Raw genomic sequence first — 6,996 nt, 5'->3', positions numbered from 1 at the left:
TGCATGCATGGTAAGTTTAGTTTTTCTTCTTTTATTTGGCACACACAAAAACAATTAATAATTTTTAAATGGCAAGCTTAATAATTGAATCCAATGACTCTTCGTTTTTCTCTTTCTTACTCTTTTGCATAAAATCCACCTGAATAAATTGTCTAAAATTCATAAACGAATTGAAATTTTTGCATAAAATATTAAAAACCAAACATAAAACATTTGCAACAACGACAGTAGACGACAGAAGAAACAAGTTTATTGAATATGCAAAATTTGCATTGTAAGAGCAAAAAATTGAAATTCTTCTCCACCCGCCCCATCCGAGTCTTTCTCCCGAACAAAGATAAATGGATAGATAGCCGCAGCCTAGCATTTTTGGCTTGAATTACTTTTGCTCTTGTTTTCATATTTTCTTTGTCTACAACCCACACACACACACTACACACACAACACACACACAACACACACATATTCACACACAACCATTTTGTGGTCGTTTTGTATAGAAATTTATTACATTTTCTCTGCGTGAGAAGGAAGTGCAGCTGGGAAGGAGATGAGAGACTTTCTACCTCATTCAAAACTTTGTTTGTGCCACTAGTGCGGCGGCAGTTTTGCAACAACTTTGCTGCCAACTCTTTAGCATTGTTGTTGTTGCTGTTGCTATTGTTGTTGCTACTGTTGCTGTTGTTGTTGCTGTTGCTATTGTTGTTGTGATACTTATTAAAATTTTCTTAGAAACAGAACAAGTCGAGAAGAGTGCTTACAGTTTTTTTTGTTTTTGCTTTCAGTTTTTATTTATTTTCCTTAGCATTCTTGTTGTCTCTGACCCAAGTGCACTCTTTGTTATTTTAATATTGTGGACCATGAGTGAAGCACGGTGTGGAGCTGTTGGGGCAGACACAGACAGGAAGTGCAAGTACTTTTGCATAATCAATTGTGTAATGTAATAGCTCATTCATTGAGGCAATTTTTAATTAACTCACAAGTGGCTTGGAAGCGTCCGAGCAACGAGTGCAACTGCACTCGACAATTCGCTCTGTAAATCGAGTATTCGTTTGTGATCAAAACTGTTCAGACTTGAACTTATCAGTGAAGTATATAACTTCCGTTTCCGCTTCAACATACTTTGGCAAAGTTTGTGCAAATGAAATGCGCCTGTCCGCAAAAGGAAACAGTTTAGCATAAAAATGAAAAGTCAAGACGCCAAAAAATGGCAAAAAAAATAAAAGAAGAAGAATAGGGAAATCCTCGGACTCTGACAACTCTGGCAACTGGCAGTCGGGCTGGCATTCTAGCTCTATCTAAATCTTATACGCTGCTTTGTCGTATTCAAATTTCTATTTCAAAAGTCAAACAGAAATTTGTGTGTCGTTGTGTGTGTGTGTGTGTGTGTGTGTGGGCGGAAAACTTGTGCAATGGCTAAATGCAATGCAAGGAAATCATAACGGAAATTTTTTCGAAAATGAAAAATATCTGCAGCAGAGAGCTGAGCTGAGTGCACAGGATGTGGGCAGTAACTTTGCACACATGCCAGCAAGGCAGCCATGCAGGCAGTCGACGGCCCAGGAAGTGTCTGCAGAGAAATTCTAGCGGAAAACACCAAGCGGCACAGTGCCCCCCACCTACCTCACACCCCGACACCCGCTCGAAAAAAATAATAGAAGAATATATGCAGTAAATAATAAAGCGCATACTTTAAGAGCGGGCATCCCAGACCACAGCTGCGACCGCTGGCACCATTGATTAATGGCCACGAGCTTTGCTAATTCTCTGCAGCGGCAATAAAGTCTCCAGTTTCAAATGTATCTTTTGTGCATAGTATGCGTTACCAGGGCTTGGGGGCGACGGGCAAGCGGCCGGTTCAGTCATTGTGCTTGGCCTCTCTCTGTCTGTCCAGCTGTAAAATATTTTTGCTTACGTGGCCATGTAAACACACACACACACACAGCGAACACAATGACAAAAAAACAAATCTGCCGAAATCAGCACAAAAAAATTTAACCGCAGTCTGCAATTAATCAAGTACGCCCATGTCTAAGAGAAAGCATGAGCAAAGTTTGTAATTGATGAATGCTAACGACCAAAAAATGCTCTACTAATTGTGTAAGATTTGTTGTACGATTTTTTTTGATAAAAACAAAACATATTATTTTGCCATAAAAGTATTTGCGGTGATCATGAATCCAGAAGGATTTGTAAAAAATAAAACATTTAAAAAAGGTTGCAATTTTTGGAATTCCCTTTAACTCTGAAATAAGGAAATTAACTCTGAACAGTGTTTGGGGGACAAAAAGAGACATAAGCTTAATGGGACTATGAGGTTTGTTTTTGAGAATTTGAAGTGAAACAATCATAAATGAATGTTGCAAATTTAGAAATTTATCTAGATCAAAAACTTTTTAGTTTAAAAACTTGTGGTCCATTAAATAATTTGATTTTGTGCAATTTTATTGTTAAATTCCTCCACAAATATTTTCTGCTTATTTTGCTGTTCTCGTCTTTAAATTCTCTAAATATCTAGCCAATAATATTTATAGGGTACATGCTAGTCGAGCACTTGGGACCATAAGTTGTTTCAATGCAACACCAAAAAAAAAATATTACCAACAAGTTCTCGATGCTCAAGCTCAGCCGTTGGTCAGGCCAGGCCCAGGCTCAGGCTGCGGCTGCGACTCCGGCTCCGGCTCCGACTCTGGCTAAGTCGATTGGGAGGAGTTCGCTGCATCAATTTGGCAATTTATCTGGCCCATCTGCATTTGTTGATTTTGGGCCGGCGAGTAGTATGCCGCAATGTTTGCTATTGTCCGCTTTGCATAAGAGCTAACGAACTAGATTTTTTTCTCCTACTTGGAGGCTTTGAGCTGTGTCTGCACTCGGCGCGCTTCATTGGCATATCAATCAACGGCCAAAAGCGGGAAATGAATTCGCTTACTCACACGGCCCGCAGACGAGAGATAGCGGAGAATGTGGATGCCTCGGATTTTTTATTTGCTGCTTCTGCTTTTTTTTGTTCCGCTTCTGCTGATGTAGTTGTTGTTGGCGCGGCCGGATGCCATTTTAATTAAGTGTTGGGGGCCTGTAACCGAAGCCAGGACGATGGCGTCGGTGGTTCTGGCGCCTGGCCAAAGCCCTTTTTGGCGTGTCTTCTCTGTCTGACCGTGAGGAATTTAACATTTAGAACGGAAGTGTGCACAAAAAAAAAATAAAATAAAAAGAAGCAGACAAGCAGGAAACCAGCTGAGCAGTGACAGCTGCGGGGTGTAGTTGTTGCGGACGTTGGTTGCGACTGACAGTTTAATTATTATTTTTGCAAATCAGTTAATTAATTAAGATGGCTGAGATTGGTCTGGACAAGGGCCGAGCATATGAGCTGCGGCACGCCATGAACAAAGTTCAACAAGAAAAAAAAAAACAAGCTTGTTTATCAAATAAATGGTCAAGAGTTGAGTTTTGTATGTCCTTTAACAAACTGTCTATGAAATGAGGTAGGGAAATAGCTTAAGATTCATTTTAGATTTGGCTTCCAAAGGCCTTCAGCGGATTCCCACTTTACGCTACCTTCTTTAAGCCAGTTCTTAATGCACATATTAACCAAACATTTGCATGTGATACAAGCAAAAGGCATACCAAGTCCCGCAATAAGCTTGCTTACAACACACACTTTCAGGCTTATAATGGTCTAATGAGTCTTATATATGCCATTAACTGCCACGCCCACTGCCAACACGCCCATGTACCCAAAGGAGGGACAAGGGATTGCACTTTGCTCCTGCTCAAGTTCCAACTCCTGTTCCTGCTCTTGCACCGCTGCCGTTGCTCGGCTTGCAATTAAATCCGTTTTGCAAATTTATGACCAACGAATTGCTCTTTGCGGTTTTTCAGCCCAACAAAAAGACACAAAATATTCCAGCAATGCCACACACTGAACGAGCCATGTCTCTGTGGGTATTACGACTAAGTGAGTTTTTCTTTATGCCACACATATGCAGTATGCAAAACGAAGAGTTGCCAACTTCAGCCCAGGGTAACACTACCTTATGTTCGATTTCAAAGTGCCTGCTCTCGAGTGTGCAGTCGAATGAGCCACAAAAAAAAAATTTACAACAGTAGCAAAGGCGCAATTAAGCATAAAGCGTGCAGATAAAAAGTCAAAGAGTCGAGCAGAATGAACAAAAAATAAAAAAAAAAACGAAAATTATAGCAAAGCGCAAAGATTAACACAAAAAAAATAAAAAACAAAAAAAAAAATGAAAATACTGCTGGTAATGAGGCAAACGGAGCAGCTTGATTAATGTGAGCAGCTGCAGCCGCCCCCTTCCATTTTGCCTCGCTGCCCTCCCTTGCTGTATGCATCATTTGAAGCCGCAACGGGCCATAAAAATTGTCTGCCTTTCGTTGCATGGAACTGGCAATTTTCAACATTGGGAAATCCATGAAATGTGGTCGCTGCGACTACAAAGAGCATATTTTATGCAAGCGCATGTGTAAAAATATATTTTATTAGGCGCTGCAAGGATGCCACATGGCTGCATTCATGAATGCACGAAGCGAAAGTCCTGACTCGCTTTTGCATTACCAAAATGCCAAGGCGCGCGACATTTCTTTTTTATTGAGACCAAACAGACAGACAGACAGCGAGAGAGTCAGGACAGCCGGAGTCCCGACACTGTAATAAAAATGTCGAAATCCTTGGAATGTGTGTGCGCTTAAAAAAGGGCCGCCTGCCAAGGTGCTCGTGGCATATTTATCACGCAATTGTCACCAAAGAGCGACAGCAACAACTTCATCGAGTCGCAACTGTTGCTGCTGGCTTAAAGGCTCGTTTTGCGTTAAAGCTGAAACATTTTGGCAACCCACAGTTTATTATATTTTCATTAATTTAACAAATAGACAAATACAATGCTGCTTTCGGTTGCTCACTTTGGGCCCAAGACAATGCGCCCCAGCTATAAATGGTTAACAATGCACAAAAATAACATGCCATGAAAAGACTGTGTAAAAAATTATACAAAAACACCAACACAAACGACACCATATGGCCAAATGCCTTGTGACTACAACTGGCCCGTTCTACATCCACTAGAAACATATTTATTTTGTAATTTATTGAATTTAAAAAATTTACTTTTTCACGCTCGTCGCAGACAAAGGTCGAATTTTCGTTGCGCTTTGTAATTATACACTACAAAAAACATCAAGTCTCTGTATTATTTAATGGGTTTCGTAAGCTTTTACCAGCAGCCTTTCGTTAGAGCATTCAGCTGCTATATTTTTTAGGGGCAAATATTTATTTTCAAGTTTTTATTATTGGTTATTTTTTAGCCGGGTTTTTTTTCGTTCTATTTTTCCAGTTTTTTGCATTTTCGTTAGTTCAATTTGGCGCTGGCCAAACGCCATTTTAATTTGAATTATTTGCGTGCAGTTTCCGCTTAAATATGCCTTTTTTTGCTGTTTCCGTTTTTAGTGAGCAGCGACCGGAAATGCTCGTTTGCTTTTGACTCGAGCGTTGAGTAGTGGGCCAAAAAGCAGCTGTTTGTTGTCGCTGGCACTTTGCTGGTATTTGTATGAATTTAAATATATACAAAATATTATTCAACAGCACTCAGAGTGAGTGTAGATATAAATTCCGATACCCACCCTACATATATAAATAAAAACTGAGGAAAAAATTATTATGCCACGCATTTTGAGTAATTGAAAATGTTTGGTGGCTGCTTTTTGTGTGTCGGCTGTTGTTTCCACTTCTTTATGATGCATAAATTACGCGACATTGACATTTGAGTAATTTACCTTAAAATATAATAAATAGCAGGTGGCTTTTACCGTAGCGCTGTTATCTTGTAGATCTTGAGTGCGTATTTTATGTGAAAAATATGTGTAATATATTCTTGACAATATTTATAACATTATTTAGCGTTCAAATTTAGAATAATTGCTTTCAAAGTGCGCTTCAAGGTCTGGAATTTTTTTGGAATTTATTTTTAGATAAATTTTGTTTGCCGAATTTAATTTAAGCTGGGAGGCAACTTTCTCTATCTTTACGATTTTTGCATGTTCCTGTGTTTTTATTTAGACATTGCATGAGTCAATTGACCGAAAAATAATGTAAATATCAGAATAATATATCTTTGCACTCAATTTAAGTGAAAAACATAAATATATTTAATATACCAAATGCATACGGTAAGTATTATTTGTGTCTGTGAACGTCTGTTTTGTATTTCTTTAAGTCTTTAAACAAGTCAGATTCACAATTTCTTGTTATACTTAAGACAGGCATTTCTTATGACAAGAAACAAAATCCCAGAATACTAATTATTTATTTTTGTGGCCATTAAATATGTGACAACTTTTCAATCACACTTACTCAAGTAATTGTAATTGAGAAATGTTGTTTAATTAACCACAAAATACACAAAATAAAATAATAACTATGATATAAATCGATGTTGTTATTGACTTCATATATTGATGTTGTTCTATAATTGATGTTGTTGTTGTTGATGTTGTTCTACTACTACTACTAAACTAAACTAAACTAAACTTGTAACTTCTACAAAATATGTATTACAAACTCTTCTATATAATCATTTTTGTTGATTGATGTGTTGATTGAAATTTATTTTCTCCTTATTTTCACTTTGTTTTCCTGCTCTTTTCCTATTTGATGTTGTACATATTTTTATGTGACAATATAGTTGCCGTTCCGCTCGCTGTTGTTGTGTGTGTGCCTTTCTCTCTCTCCAATAGACTTTATCACTTTAATTGCAGGTCGCGTATCCTTGCGGCGCCCTGAGCGTGCGACGCATGCGCTGGCGTCAACAACAGCAGCAGCATCAGCACCAGCGCCAGCTCTATTGTGGTCCCTATGCGCGTTTGCAACTGCAACACCAGCAACATGGGCAGCTACAACAACATCGTCAACATGAACTGCAACCATCGTCAGGCCTTGGCCTCGTCAGCTCATCGGCGACTTCTCGCAGCAATTTGCGCGAAATT

Source organism: Drosophila novamexicana, unplaced genomic scaffold, assembly GCF_003285875.2.
Source record: "Drosophila novamexicana strain 15010-1031.04,08,12 unplaced genomic scaffold, DnovRS2.1 tig00004555-arrow-pilon, whole genome shotgun sequence".
NCBI classification, from domain to species: Eukaryota; Metazoa; Arthropoda; class Insecta; order Diptera; family Drosophilidae; genus Drosophila; species Drosophila novamexicana.
The sequence above is the reverse complement of the archived record's forward strand: the minus strand, read 5'-3'. Positions refer to the sequence as shown.